We start from the raw sequence: 16,764 nt of genomic DNA, 5'->3' as shown, positions 1-16,764 counted from the left end.
GACATAGAGACCATCAGGAAAGTACATGCACCTGCTCACTCACAGATTGGATAGCTCCTATGTGTGAGGCTTTGTGCAAGATTTTGTGCAAATGGCACTGAATGAAATAAAGTTCCTGCCCTTTTCAGATGGGCTTCTTTCACTTAGTAACATGCATTTAGGGGTCCTCTATGTCTTTTTATGGCTTAATAACTAATTTCTTTTTAGTACTGAATAATATTCCATTGTCTGAATGTACCCACAGAAGGACATCTTGGTTGCACCCAAATTTTGGCAATTATGAATAAAGTTGCTATAAACATCCACATGCAGGTTTTTGTGTGGATATAAGTTAACTATGCCACTTTAAAACCTCAGATTTATATAAACTTTAAAGATTACTGGAGACTCCAAATGTAATTCTGTTGCTTATTATCCTTATCAAGTTTGTACCTGTTTAGAACTTTCTCGAATATTGTCAATTATAAGAAATAAGATCAGAATAGTTTGAACTGTCAATAGCATTTATTTTGTAAAAATGTGTTTGTAATCTGTCATCAAGACATGAAAAGAATAAAAGTGGCTATTTTCTTTGTAAGAAGGACATTTAATAACAGGGCAAGTGACATTTTTATAGAGAAGAAATCTAGCTATGTCAGGTTTTGACTGTACTTAGTTTTTCAGAGCACATCATTTGTTGAAGGAAATGGTTAAATCTATGTAATAATGAGCTATGTTGTAAATAGTACCTTCACTTGTGAAATTATTTTAAAATTATCAATATTTTTTCAACAAACTGATTAAAATGAAGTCAAAGGATTTGTGTACCACTGGATGTTACTGGTAGAACATCATACATTTCAGAGACTTCAAGTGTACATAAAATAAGGTTAATCTGTGTTGATACTAACTTTTGATATCTTTATTAATTTCTTAAGAACAAAATTTAAAATTTAAGGGTTTCAGGGGCGCCTGGCTGGGTCAGTCGGTAGAGCATGAGACTCTTGATCTCAGGTTCATGTGTTCGAGCCCCACATTGGGTGTGCAGCTTACTTAAAAAAATAAAAATCAAGGGTTTCAGAAAAATTCTTTGATGAATTGTCAGCCTTCAGCCACAGTTACTGTTCGAAGATGTTTTAAGTAGACATACCTGCCTGTGTTTTCATGCTGCTGTTTTGAAAATTCTTCTGGAGTAACTTATTTTTATGGATATTATGCTCTTATGTCCTATCTTTTAAGTTTATCTTTAGAAGCAGATACAGCTCTTCAATGATTGTGCCATGAAATTAGTTCCACCTTTTTATAACATTATGATTCAAAGATATATTTAAAGTCTTAAATAGTGGTATTTTAAATTTTTTTTTTTTTTTTTTTAAGATTTTATTTATTTGCGAGAGAGAGAATGAGAGACAGAGAGCATGAGAGGGAGGAGGGTCAGAGGGAGAAGCAGACTCCCTGCCGAGCAGGGAGCCCGATGTGGGACTTGATCCCGGGACTCCAGGATCATGACCTGAGCCGAAGGCAGTCGCTTAACCAACTGAGCCACCCAGGCGCCCCTTAAATAGTGGTATTTTAAAAATAACTTTATTTTGAGATGGTATCAAACTTAAAGTTTCAAATATAGTATAAAGAATGATTCCCTCCCCGAATCATTTGAGAATAAGTTCCCGATCAGATGCTCCATCACACCTAAAAACTTTGGTTGTGTTTTTCCTATAAGCAAGGACATTCTCCTACATAACCAAGCTAGAACCATCAAAATAAGAAATTAACATTGATGCCTTACTACCATTTCAACCTCAGAACCCATTCATGTTTCACATATTGCTCAAAAGTCCTTCATAGTAAAAGAATCTAGTTCATAATCCTTGCGTTTAATTGTCACATTTCTTTAGTTTCCTTTGATCCGTAGTTTCTTAGTCTGTCTTTATCTTTTATGACCTCAACACTTTTGAAGATTGCAAGTTAAATATTTTGTAGAACGTCCCTAAATTTTGGTTGTATGATATTTCATCAAAATTAGATTTCGATTATGCACCTTTGGCAAGAAATTCACAGAAGTGATGTTCATTTCAGCCTGTTAGGTTATGCAAGATTTTGATTTGTCCCATTACTGATGGTGATCACTTTGGTCACTTGATTAGGGTGATGTCTCCAAAACTCCTCCACTGTAAAGTTAGCTTTTGTAATTAATAAGCATTTTGTAGAGGGGATTCCAATTCCCAGCCAACACTAGAAGGTTCAGTCTGGTTTTTTCCCTTTACATATCTCTAACTCCCTTCTCTGACAATGAGAAACTGCTTTCTGTTATCCTTAATATAGTTATTATCTTGACAGACCCTCTTCCTGCATGGTTGCCCTCCTCACCCCCATTCAGTTCTGAGTCCTGGTCATGGGCATTTTTCCTAAATGAGCACTCTCCTTGCCCTGTTAGAAACCTGATACATGGTACCAGACACCAGCTCCCTCCGTGGACACCTCCTCACCCCAGCTTGGCCCCAAAATTCCTCTCTGGGCTACCACAGCTCCTTTGTCTCGCTCAGCACAGAAGAATACCTTTCTCTGATCACCAAATAGCTTTAGGGCTCCATTGTTCAGAAACAGAATGATAGAGTAAGGGGCCAGTACATGATGGTTATCGGAGAATTTTGCAGTTGAAGGGGATCATATTATGCCACCCCAAAATATGCCACTTTGGCCCAAGTATTATTTTAAAGTGAAGACAGTTAAAAACAAACAAACATAGGGAGGGCTCTCTGCCCTCCCTCATCAGCCTGAAAGCAGGGCAAAAATTTCCCTTTGTGAAGACGTCTTCTTCCACCTTCCATACAAGGAGGAGAACAACTCTTGTCACTGGAGATGGAAAGTTGGCACCAAGGTGAGTCTGCACAAACAAACCTTACTAAAATAATCCTTTTCTTCCCTCTTGGGACTAAAATCTTAATAATAAACATTTTTTGGAGGCAAAGTTCCTAGCGGTTTATCATCAATGGAATAAAACTTAGCTTTTACTTTTTGACAGACCTTGACAGAAATGCACAAGCACTTACAATTGTGTCTAGGGAACTCATGAAAATGCCAACTCAGGGAAATTATAACCCTTGTTGTGAAACAACCTTAAATGTTAATATGGAACATTTTAATATGGTTGCTCTGAAGTCAATGCCTTAAGGGCATCTCTGTTCAGTTAAATTTAAAATAAAGTAGGTGAGTGTAATTGGTACATTTCATTAAAATGTTTATTGTGTTTCTGTTCAGCTATGACTCGTGTAAGCACTAAGGTAAGAGTGTCATTGGATTCTATAACTTATTTCCTGCATTTGAAATCCTCTGGAAAATATGCAATATTCTGTTTTCTTAGATAATTACAGCATCCAAAGTATAGAGGTAGTTTACTAAATACCTTGTTAGGAAGTAAAATAAACACACACGCATGCACACACACGCATGCACATGCACACACAAAGACAAACTTTCCCTACATTCAGTCCTTTTATTTTAGTTTAATATTTTATTTTTTTAAAGATTTTATTTATTTATTTGAAAGAGAGAAAGGGAGAGTGAGAGGGAGAAGCAGACTCCCCGCTGAGCAGGGAGTCTGACATGGGGCTCAATCCCAGGACCTTGAGATCATGACCTGAGCTGAAGGCAGATGCTTAATCGACTGAGACACCCGGCTGCCCCCAGTCCATTTATTTTAAAAGATAATTTCTATCTTAAATGATGACTGCCAATAACTGTTTAAGATATATTTTTTAAAGATTTATTTATTTGTCAGAGAGAGGGAGAGAGAGCACGCGCATGCGCACAAACAGGGGGGAGTGGGAGGCAGAAGGAGAAGCAGGCTCCCCGCTGAGCAAGGAGCCCAGTGTGGGACTTGATCCCAGGACCCCGGGATCATGACCTGAGCCTAAGGCAGACGCTTAACTGACTGAGCCACCCAGGTGTCCCACTATTTAAGATATTTAAAAACAAAACAAAAATACCAGTCACAGCAGAGGATTGTTAGATACATGGGGCAATTTCAGAACTATATATTCACATATGTACGTTGAACAATAGTCTGTATAGTTTGATCTTATTTATATAAAATAAAGGCTATATAATACTTGTGTTTATAAAATGCTGATGTATTCACAACAAACCATCAACAGTGGTCGTCTTTGGGAAATGGGACCAGTAATTGCAGGACAAAGGGGAGATTTTACTCTGCAGTTTATATCTTCAAGAAAATTTGGACTTGTTTTTTAAAAGCGAGTACTGCTTTAATAATAAAAAAAAAATCTGAGGTTATTTACAAGCAGTTCAAATGTGTGAAAATTTGGTTTCTTAGCTATAGATTAAAAAAATCTCGTTTGTAAAAAAAAAAATCTCGTTTGTAATAGTAGTTAGCTCTCTTTAGACCTTTTGAAACAAGGTAGTATAAGGTCAGTGGGTCTCAAACAGGAATGAGTTTTCCTTGTACCCCAGGATCAAATGGTAAAGTCTGGAGACATTTTTTATTGTCATGACTTGGGGGGGGGATGCTGCTAATAGGTAGAGTCCAGGGATGCTGGTAAACATCTCACAATGCATAGGAAGGCTCCCTCAAACAAAGATTTATCTGTCCTAATGACAGTAGTGCCCAGGTTGAGAAACCCAGGACTCGGCATTGTTGAAGAATCAATAGGAAAGCACTCCATGCCTGCAGACTACTAACACATGAGCTCAATTGCAGAACAGACAATCGATTAATTAATACTCAGTGGCTACTCATCTTCTAGTAGAGACTTTCCAATAGATTTTAAGAGATTTTAGAAGTAGAGGGACATTACTAAACAGAGGGACCAGCGCAGCTGTTGTGTCTCTGGATTGCTGTTGTTTTGACAATTGGGAAAGCGGCCGCACCTTGTTATGCTCACTAATGCCAGGGAGGGCGTTCATGGTAGTTAGAAAGAATAATTTCTTAGCTATAAGGATTATTAAACAATGGATTGGGTTACTAAGATGGTCTCTGGAGGTTCTGAAAAATTGGATAGATAATTTAAGTATATTTTGCCAAAAGTAAAAGAATCAGCCACAAAACATTTTCAGGCCTCTTGAACTAGTTCCATGAATCTATGAATAACAAAACAGATGTTTAAAAGGAAGTATTAGGGGCGCCTGGGTGGCTCAGTCGTTGAGTGTCTGCCTTCGGCTCAGGTCATGATCCCAGTGTCCTGGGATCAAGCCCCGCATCGGGCTCCCTGCTCAGTGGAAAGCCTGCTTCTCCCTCTCCCACTCCCCCTGCTTGTGTTCTCTCTCTCGCTGTGTCTCTCTCTGTCAGATAAATAAATAAAATCTTAAAAAAAAAAAATAAAAAAAAATAAAAGGAAGTATTATTTGGGGTGCCTGGGTGGCTTAGTCGGTTAAGCGTCTGCCTTCGGCTCAGGTCGTGATCCCAGGGTCCTGGGATCGAGCCCCGCATCAGGCTCCCTGCTCCACGGGAAGCCTGCTTCTCCTTCTCCCACTCCCCCTGCTTGTGTTCCCTCTCTCGCTGTCTCCCTCTCTGTCAAATAAATAAATAAAATCTTAAAAAAAAAAAGGAGGTATTATTTAAAAAGACAGTTTAGACTTCAAATTTGAGCATTTGAGATGTGTGCACTCTGTACACACACAAAAAATCTTGAAAAAAACTCAATTGTTTATACCTCAATAAAGTTGAAAAAATAGCCAAAAAGAAAGTTCATTTGATCTGACAAAATCCAGGTACTCAACAGCTCTTAGTGATATTGCCTCAGCCCAGTTTCTCATTTTAAATATTTTATTATGATTTTTTTCATAACTTACACTGCTCCAGATAAATAACTTAGTTTCCCAAGAATTATGCCTTTCTCTAGGTGGAGAGGATTAAGAATGCACTTATCGTGGGGCGCCTGGGTGGCTCAGTCAGTTAAGCATGTGACTCTTGATTTCGGCTCAGGTCATGATCTCGAGGTCATGAGATTGAGGCTTTGTGCTGGGCGTGGAGCCTGCTTGGGTTTCTCTCTCTCCCTCTGCCCTTTCTCCCCGCCCCCCACGCATGTGTGTTCTCTTTCTAAAAAAAAAAAAAAAAAAAATTACACTTGTCATGATGAGCACTGAATAATATATAGAATTGTTGAATCATTATATTGTACACCTGACAGTAATATAACACTGTATGTTAATTACACTTGAATAAAAAATAAAATACCATTCTCCCACTAAAACAAACAAACCATGCTTCCAACAACAACAACAAAGAATTATGACTTTATCGTTGCCTCTCCCTATTCCAGTCTGACTTAAGGTCTCACACAGAACTGACCCAAGGTCAGACTGTTTGCGGTCTCCAAATGTGTCATGCACATTGCTGTTTCCTACTGACAAAATGGCAGTAAATAGGCAGTGTGATTTCCTTATTTACTGCCAATATCCTATACTTTCTTTAGGATTCACATATCACCTTCCTCTGAAAGCTTCTGTTTCTTCTCTAGGCTGGACTGTATACCTCTTCTCTGTTTTCTTAGCATCCTGTACATATCCCATTTCAACAGCCCCCTTTTGCACTATATTGTAGTTGTTGTCCACGTATGTCTCTTCTGTCAGCATTCTGGGGGCGGAGAGACTGTGTCTCAAATCACGGTCATATTCCTGTGCTTAGGTAGTATAAGATAGCAATCAATACTTATGAATGAATGAATGCATAAATGAATGAATGAGAATGAATGATATGTGGTGAATTGAATTAACTGGAGATGGACTGAATTTTCATTAGCATTATCTACTCATTCTCACCAGCTTAATAGTTCATGCCCTATTTCACTCATATCCTCCCTATATCATTAGCCTAGGAGAACATGCCGTTAAAAATAACTTCCCATAGGGAGGGGGGAAAGATGGCGGAGGAATAGGGGACCCTATTTCAACTGGTCACCGGAATTGAGCTGGATATCTACCAGACCACTCTGAGCACCCACGAAACCAGCCTGAGATGTAAGAAGATCTGGATCTCTACAAACAGAATATCGCAGGTGGTTGGTTTTGAGGTACGAAGTGGGGAGCCGTGATTCCGCGGGCAGATATCGGAGGATAAACGGCAGCGGGAGGGAGCCTGGCCATGGGGATCCTACACCGCTGGTGAGTGACAGCCTCGCATGCTGGGGACGGGGCACAGACTCGCAGACCGGTAGTGTCGGGAAAGGACTTTAGGGCAGTCCCTGGGGTGGAAACCCGGAGCCGCGGAATCGCGCCTGCGAACTGCAGCCCCTGGACGGAAACCCGGAGTGGCGGGGTTGCACCTGCGAACTGCAGCCCCCAGGGCGGAAACCCAGAGCGGTGGGGTCATGCGGGCGAACTGGGAGCAGCTGGCGGTTTAGAAGCACAAAGGGCAGAGACGGGCCCGACCTGGAGGCAGGACTGGGAGTGCTGCGGAGGGGCGCACAACCCAGGCTGCTGCAGTTTATAGCAGCAGGGACAGAAACGGAGAGGGTGTGGCCTGGAGAGCTCACTGAAGAACAGACTGTGATCTCTCTGCTCTGAGGCAGAGGGTTGGGAACAGTCTCTTCTGCTCTGACTTGTGGAAGAGACGTGGAAAGCCACCAGGGAAAGCCGCCAGAGAACAAAAGCCCCAAAAACTGATTCCCGCTGAGCCCATCCCCCACCACAGGGGGGCAGGGCAACTCTGCCCAAACAGGGTTGCCTGAGCAACAGCGCGGCAGGCCCCTCCTGCAGAAGACAGGCTGGGAAAACAAGAGGCCAGCAACCCTAAGGTCCCAAGAAAACAGGCATCTTGCTTGGGTTCTGGTCAATAATTTGGACTCTATACATTCCCTTAAACACCCATCAACAGAATGACTAGGAGGAGGAGCCCCCAAAATAGAAAAAACTCAGAGATTATGACTTATGCTGCAGATTTACAAATGGATGCAGATATAACCAAGATGTCGGAGAAGGAATTCAGGCTAGCAATTATGAAGACAATGGCTAGAATGGAGAAATCAATTAATGGCAACATAGGGTCTCTAAGGGCAGAAATAAAAGGTGAATTGGCAGAACTTAAAAATGCTATCAGTGAGATCCAATCTAATCTAGATAATCTAACAGCTAGGGTAACTGAGGCAGAAGAGAGAATAAGCGACCTGGAAGACAATATAATAGATAAAAAGGGAAAAGAGGAGGCCAGGGAAAAACAACTCAGAATCCATAAAAATAGAATCAGAGAAATAAGTGACACCATGAAGCATTCCGATATCAGAATAATTGGAATCCCGGAGGGAGTGGGGAGAGAGAGAGGACTAGAAGATGTATTTGAGCAAACCGTAGCTGAGAACTTCCCTAATCTGGGGAATGAAACAAACATTCGCATCCTAGAGGCAGAGAGGAACCCTCCCAAGATCAAGGAAAACAGGCCAACACCCTGGCATGTAATAGTAAAACTTGCAAATCTTAGAACCAAGGAAACCATCTTAAGGGCAGTTAGGGGGAAGAGATTCCTTACGTACAGAGGGAGGAACATCAGAATAACGTCAGACCTATCCACAGAGACCTGGCAAGCCAGAAAGGCCTGGCAAGACATAGTCAGGGTACTAAATGAGAAGAACATGCAGCCAAGAATGCTTTATCCGGCAAGGCTTTCATTTAGAATGGATGGAGAGATGCAGAGCTTCCACGACCAGCAGAAACTGAAAGAATATGTGACCACTAAGCCGGCCCTGCAAGAAATATTAAGGGGGGTTCTATAAAAGGAGAAAGACCCCAAGAGTGATATACAACAGAAATTTACAGGGACAATCTATAAAAACAATGTCTTCACAGGCAACATGATGACAATTAATTCATATCTTTCAATAATCACTCTCAACGTGAATGGCCTAAATGCTCCCATAAAACGGCACAGGGTTGCAGATTGGATAAAAAGACAGGACCCATCCATTTGCTGTCTATAAGAGACTCATTTTGAACCTAAAGATACATCCAGAATGAAAGTGAAGGGATAGAGATCCATCTTCCATGCCAGCAGACCTCAAAAGAAAGCTGGGGTAGCAATTCTTATATCAGACAAATTAGATTTTAAACTAAAGTCTGTAATAAGAGACACAGAAGGACACTATATCATTCTTAAAAGGTCTATCCAACAAGAAGATCTAACAATTGTAAACATCTATGCCCCCAACATGGGAGCAGCCATCTACATAAGCCAACTGTTAACCAAAATAAAGAGTCATATTGATAACAATACGTTAATTGTAGGAGACCTCAATACTCCACTCTCAGCAATGGACAGATCATCGAAGCAGAAATCAACAAGGAAACAAGAGCTTTGAATGATACATTGGACCAGATGGACCTCATAGATATTTACAGAACATTCCACCCTAAAACAACAGAATACTCATTCTTCTCGAGCGCGCATGGAACTTTCTCCAGAATAGACCATATACTGGGTCACAAATCAGGTCTCAACTGATACCAAAAGATTGAGATTATTCCCTGCATATTCTCAGACCACAATGCTCTAAAACTGGAACTCAATCACAAAAAAAAATTTGGCAGAAATTCAAACACTTAGAAGCTAAAGACCACTCTGCTCAAGAATGTTTGGGTCAACCAAGAAATCAAAGAAGAACTTAAACAATTCATGGAAATCAATGAGAACGAAAACACATCGGTCCAAAACCTATGGGATACTGCAAAGGTGGTCCTAAGGGGGAAATACATAGCCATCCAAGCCTCACTCAAAAAAATAGAAAAATCCTGAATTCACCAACTAACTCTACACCTTAAAGAACTAGAGAAAAAGCAACAAACGACGCCTAAGCCATGCATTAGAAGAGAAATAATTAAAATTAGAGCAGAAATCAATGAATTAGAAACCAGAAACACAGTAGATCAGATCAACGAAACTAGAAGTTGGCTCTTTGAAAGAATTAATAAGATCGATAAACCACTGGCCAGACTTATCCAAAAGAAAAGAGAAAGGACCCAAATTAATAAAATTATGAATGAAAGGGGAGAGATCACGACTAACACCAAGGAAATAGAAACAATTATTAGAAATTATTATCAACAACTATATGCCAATGAACTGAGCAATCTGGATGAAATGGAGGCCTTCCTGGAAACCTATAAGCTGCCAAGACTGAAACAGGAAGAAATTGACAACCTGAATAGGCCAATAAGCAGTAACGAGATTGAAGCAGTGATCAAAAACCTCCCAAAAAACAAGAGTCCAGGGCCTGATGGATTCCCTGGGGAATTCTACCAAACATTCAAAGAAGAAATAATACCTATTCTACTGAAGCTGTTCCAAAAAATAGAAACAGAAGGAAAACTTCCAAACTCATTCTATGAGGCCAGCATTACCTTAATCCCCAAACCAGGCAAAGACCCCATCAAAAAGGAGAATTTCAGACCGATATCCCTGATGAATATGGATTCCAAAATCCTCACCAAAATGCTAGCTAATAGGATCCAACAATACATTAAAAGGATCATCCACCACGATCAAGTGGGATTTATCCCTGGGATGCAAGGGTGGTTCAACATTCGCAAATCAATCAATGTGATAGAACACATTAATAAGAGGAGGGAGAAGAACCATATGGTCCTCTCAGTTGATGCAGAAAAAGCATTTGACAAAATACAGCATCCTTTCCTGATTAAAACTCTCCAGAGTATAGGGATAGAGGGAACATTCCTCAAGTTCATAAAATCCATCTATGAAAAACCCACAGCGAATATCATCCTCAATGGGGAAAAGCTGAGAGCCTTTCCCTTAAGATCAGGAAGACGTCAAGGATGCCCACTCTTGCCACTATTGTTCAACATAGTACTAGAAGCCCTAGCCACAGCAATCAGACAACAAAAAGAAATAAAAGGTATTCAAATTGGCAAAGAAGAGGTCAAACTCTCTTTTCACAGACAACATGATACTTTATGTGGAAAACCCAAAAGACTCCACCCCCAAATTACTAGAACTCATCCAGCAATTCAGTAATGTGGCAGGATACAAAATGAATGCACAGAAATCAGTTGCTTTCTTATACACTAACAACGCAATTGTAGAAAGAGAAATTAGAGAAACGATTCCATTTACAATAGCACCAAAAACCATAAGATACCTCGGAATAAACCTAACCAAAGAGGTAAAGGATCTATACTCTAGGAACTACAGAACACTCATGAAAGAAATTGAAGAAGACACAAAAAGATGGAAAAATATTCCATGCTCATAGATTGGAAGAATAAACATTGTTAAAATGTCTATGCTACCCAGAGCAATCTATACCTTCAATGCCATCCCAATTAAAATTCCAATGACATTTTTCAAAGTGCTGGAACAAACAATCCTAAAATTTGTATGGAATCAGAAAAGACCCCGAATCGCCAAGGAAATGTTGAAAAAGAAAAACAAAGCTGGGGGCATCACGTTGCCCGATTTCAAGCTATATTACAAAGCTGTGATCACCAAGACAGCATGGTACTGGCACAAAAACAGACATATAGACCAATGGAACAGAATAGAGAACCCAGATATGGACCCTCAACTCTATGGTCAAATAATCTTTGACAAAGCAGGAAAAAACACGCAATGGAAAAAAGACAGTTTCTTCAATAAATGGTGCTGGGAAAATTGGACAGCCACATGCAGAAGAATGAAACTCGACCATTCTGTAACACCATTCACAAAGATAAACTCAAAGTGGATGAAAGACCTCAATGTGAGACAGGAATCCATCAAAATCCTAGAGGAGAACATAGGCAGTAACCTCTTTGACATCGGCCACAGCAGCTTCTTTCAAGATACATCTCCAAAAGCTAGTGAAACAAAAGCAAAAATGAACTTTTGGGACTTCATCAAGATAAAAAGCTTCTGCACAGCAAAGGAAACAGTCAACAAAACAAAGAGGCAACCCACAGAATGGGAGAAGATATTTGCAAATGACACTACAGATAAAGGGCTGGTATCCAAGATCTATAAAGAACTTCTCAAACTCAACACCCAAAAAACAAATAATCAAGTCAAAAAGTGGGCAGAAGATATGAACAGACACTTCTCCGAAGAAGACATACAAATGGTTAACAGACACATGAAAAAATGTTCATCATCATTAGCCATCATGGAAATCCAAATCAAAACCACACTGAGATACCACCTTACACCAGTTAGAATGGCAAAAATGGACAGGGAAAGAAACAACAAATGTTGGAGAGGTTGTGGAGAAAGGGGAACCCTCTTACACTTTGGTGGGAATGCAAATTGGTACAGCCACTTTGGAAAACAGTGTGGAGGTGCCTCAAAAATTTAAAAATAGAGCTACCCTATGACCCATCAATTGCACTCCTGGGTATTTACCCCAAAGACACAGATGTAGTGAAAAGAAGGGCCATATGCACCCCAATGTTCATAGCAGCAATCCGCAATAGCCAAACTGTAGAAAGAGCCGAGATGCCCTTCAACAGATGAATGGATAAGGAAGATGTGGTCCATATATACAATGGAATATTACTCAGCCGTCAGAAAAGATGAATACCCAACTTTTACATCAACATGGATGGGACTGGAGGAGATTATGCTAAGTGAAATAAGTCAAGCAGAGAAAGTCAATTATCATATGGTTTCACTTATTTGTGGAACATAAGGAATAACATGGAGGACATTAAGAGAAGGAAGGGAAAAATGGGCGGGGGTAATTGGAGGGAGAGATGAACCATGAGAGACTATGGACCTGAGAAACAAACAGGGTTTTAGAGGGGAGGGGGGAGGGGGGATTGGTTAGCCCGGTGATGGGTATTAAGGAGGGCAAGTACTGCATGGAGCACTGGGTGTTATACGAAAACAATGGATCGTGGATCACCACATCAAAACCAATGATGTATTGTATGGTGACTAACATAACATAATAAAATTAAAAAAAAAAATGTAAAAAAAAAAACATTTGCATAAAAACCAATATAAAAAAACCTAGAAAAACAAAGCAAAATGTGTTACATTTTTATTAAGTTCATGTCTTTCATATCTTTCCATTAAATTTGATCTGATTTTTAAAAATCTTGGCTTACATAACAACTTCTTACTAGATATGTCTCCTGAGGCAAGAGAAACAAAAGCAAAAATGAGCTATTTGGACACTATCAAGATAAAAACTTCTGCACAGCAAACAATCAAAAAAAACTAAAAGGCAACCAAAGGAATGGGAAAAGATATTTGCAAATGACATATCTGATAAAGGGTTAGTATCCAAAATATATAAAGAACTTATCAAACTCAACTCCCAAAAACCAAATAATCCAATTAAAAAGTGGCAGAAGACATGAATAGACATTTTTCCAAAGAGGATATTCAGATGGCCAACAGACCCATGAAAAGATGCTTAACATCACTAATCATCAGGGAAATACAACTCAAAACTACAATGAGATATCACCTCACACCTGTCATAACAGCTAAAATTAACAACACAGGAAATGACAGGTGTTGGTGAGGATGTGGAGAAAGGGGAAGCCTCTTGCGCTGTTGGTGGGAACGCAAACTGGTGTAGCCACTCTGGAAAACAGTATGAAGTTTCCTCAAAAAGTTAAAAATAGAAGCAACATATGATCCAGCAATTGCACCACTAGGTATTTATCCCAAGAATACAAAAAAATACTAATTCAAAGAGATACATGCACCCCAGTGTTTATAGCAGCATTATAAACAATAGCCAAATTATGGAAAGAGTCCAAATGTCCATCAATTGATGAATGGAAGAGGTGATATATATATAAAATGAAATCTTGCCATTTTCAACAACGTGGCTGGAGCTACAGAGTATTATGCTAAGTGAAATAAGTCAGTCAGAGAAAGACAAATACCATGTGATTTCACTCATGTAGAATTTAAGAAACAGAACAAATGAACATAGGGGGGAAAAAAGAGAGGCAAACCAAGAAACAGACTCTTAACTCTAGAGAACAAACTGATGGTTACCAAGGAGAGGTGGGGAATTTGAGGGAGGATGGGCTAAACAGGTAATGGGGATTAAGGAGGGCTTGTTGTGATGAGCACTGGGCATTGTATGTAAGTAATGAATTGCTAAATTCTACACCTGAAACTAATATTGCACTATATGTTAACTAACTAGAATTTAAACAAAAATTTGGAGAAAGAAAAAAAATCTTGGCTTATTTGTGGGATCTTAGAACTTGGTGGGATAAAGTTTGAAAGTAATGACTGAGGTTTTTTTCTTTCCTGAAATTTTTTTGTTGCATCGGCTCTTCACTTATTTCAGTGATATTCATTGTTTTATGAGGTGAGCAAGTATAGCTGAGAACCAAGAAATACATGGCTACTGGAATTAACTTATAAACTTTTAGATGAAGCATTATTATTGAAAGCCTGGATTTCCATTGCAAGAGCCAAATTTTTTTTTTAAAACTTTAATTTATTTATTTGAGAGAGAGAGAGTGAGAGATCATAGCAGGAGGGGCAGAAGAGGGAGAGAAAGAATCTCAAGCAGACTCAGTGCTGAGTGCAGAGCTGGTCTTGAGGCTTGATCCCATGACCCTGATATTGTGACCCAAGCAGAGACCAAGAGTGAGATGCTCAACTGACTGAGCCACCAAGGGCGTTCCTGCAAGAGCCAGAATTTTGAGGAGAGAATATTTCTTTTCCTTTAAGCTCCAAAGGCTGATTTGTGTGGAGAACTTAGAACATAAAATTTGTACATAAACCACAGAGTGAGAATGCACATGTGATGGTTAGTTGTTTGTGTTAACTTGGCGAGGCTCTAGTACCCAGTTTTTCATTCCAGTACTAATCTAGGCATTACTGTGAAGGCATTTTGTAAATGGGATTAACATCTGCAATCACTTTAAGTGAAGGAAATTACCCTTGATAATGTGGGTGGGCCTCATCTAATCAGTTGAAGACTTTAAGAGCAGAAATTGAGGTTTCTCTGAGGAAGTCTCTATGGACTACAGCGTCAGTTCCTTCCCAAGCGTTTCTAGCCAGATGGATTTCAGACTTGACCAGACAGACCCCACAACCGAGTAAGCCAATTCATTGACATAAATCTTACTATATATCTATATCTACCAATCTATACATGTATATGCATATACACATACATATATATGAGCATATATGAAAATAATATGAACATAAAAATCACCATATGTATGTATGTGTATATATATATATAGAATGAGAAATATATAAAAATAAAAAAATACATATCCTATTGCTTCTTTTTCTCTGGTAGAACCTTGACTGAATATGATGAAGTAATTTTCCTGCCTCCCAAAGATATAAAGATTCATCAGAAGAAGGAGGAAATGGATTGGACAGAACCTCCATTCCTCTGGGCTGGGACCAAATAATCTAGAGGGAAGATCAAAAAGTAGTAGGAAACTATGCCCTTGGTGAGTAAAGAGATTACAAACTTCAGTGGACCTTCTTCACCCCCACCACATAGTTTAACCACCGTAGAATAAAACAGAGATGTGTTTAAGGATAAAGACCTGAGCACTCCTTTTACACTCTCTTATTTTATGAAATCCTGGAGTGGAATGGAAGGGTGTCCTGAAATTGACGGCACTCCCCAGAGGGGAGAGAAATAGCAGGGAATGAGCCAGCCGACTAGGAGAGGTCTCATAAGGGGGGAGAGAAAGTTGCAGACTGACCCGTGTGAGGCAAACTGCGGAGGAGTGTGGGGGAGCAGATGTCTCCACAACAGAGATGACAGGAATGGAGAACCAGGTACCAAGCATGCGTGGCGTGGTTTCCTGTGTGAACGATCCAGCAGTGGACAAAAGGACCAAAAGCCAGATGCCCCTCCCACCGGGGGCTAGATGACACAAAAAACATGGCCCAGTATAGATCCCACTTCTGGAGAGGAGAGGAGACATTGGAGGTGGAGAGCTTTGACTCAGGCAAAATATTAACCCAAAAGATACTGAAGGGAAAAAAGTAAGAAGAAAACAGAAGTGATTGGATTACCTGGAGGCACATTAAGTTTTCTGTTATACGCAGGAGGAGTGGGCATTCAGGTTAATTTCATTTACTGAGAAATGAAGTTCCATGATTCTGCCCCTAAGTTCCTAAAAGGAGTTTTACTATTTCTGTATTACTTGTGTCGAAATTGTATCGTTAGATCCACATTAAAAAAATGGCATATTCTATTGAGTGTATATTTTTAAAAACAGATTTAAATCAAGCATTGTGGAGTTCAAAGTATATTTTAAATGGGTTCTTTCCAGAATTACAGAATCACTGAGATGAATTCCAACCTTAATCTACTCAAAGGCTACCAAGCTGCTACCATGCAAATCCTTTCTGGAAGAAGGTAACTCCTTAAGCAAAGGGTGTAGGATTAGCTCGTCTGTCATTGCTGGGAAAGAGCTGCTTGGTTTATTTTGCATGCTCAGTGACGGGCTATTCCTGGGAAGCATTTGGAAATCTTCATTGAAGGAATAAGTAGTAGCTCTCGAAACAGAGCAGTTGAGATTCACGAATCTGGCTGTTGCTGATTTGCAGCATTTAAAATGTATCCCTTCTACATTTACTTTTATGGCAAAGCTGAAACTTCAGTTCTATCCAATTCTGTTTCTCTTGGACCAGCACATGTAGGGCTAGACTTGGCAAGAAAAAGCACATGATCCATTTCATAACAGGACCTGAATATTGGGGGGCTCTTAATGCTGCTCAGAGGAGCCCCACTATTCCCCCCACTGCCTCTCCCCACAGACCACCCTCACATGCTCCACCTCCCCGCCCTTGTTGCAGATGAGCCCTCTTTGCTCTTGCAGAGAGTCGGCCCTCCC

The 16,764-nt window shown here is 39.9% G+C and overlaps 1 protein-coding gene across 1 annotated transcript in view; it reads right to left on the bottom strand.

The window, feature by feature from the left end:
- The window catches only part of RXFP1 (relaxin family peptide receptor 1), a 98,319-nt gene that overhangs the window by 60,615 nt on the left and 20,940 nt on the right, over positions 1–16,764 (bottom strand). The gene's annotated exons all lie outside the window — the stretch shown is intronic.

The sequence above is a fragment of the Phoca vitulina genome, unplaced genomic scaffold (genome assembly GCF_004348235.1).
Source record: "Phoca vitulina isolate PV1807 unplaced genomic scaffold, GSC_HSeal_1.0 scaffold14, whole genome shotgun sequence".
Classification (NCBI taxonomy): Eukaryota; Metazoa; Chordata; class Mammalia; order Carnivora; family Phocidae; genus Phoca; species Phoca vitulina.
The sequence above is the reverse complement of the archived record's forward strand: the minus strand, read 5'-3'. Positions and strand labels throughout refer to the sequence as shown.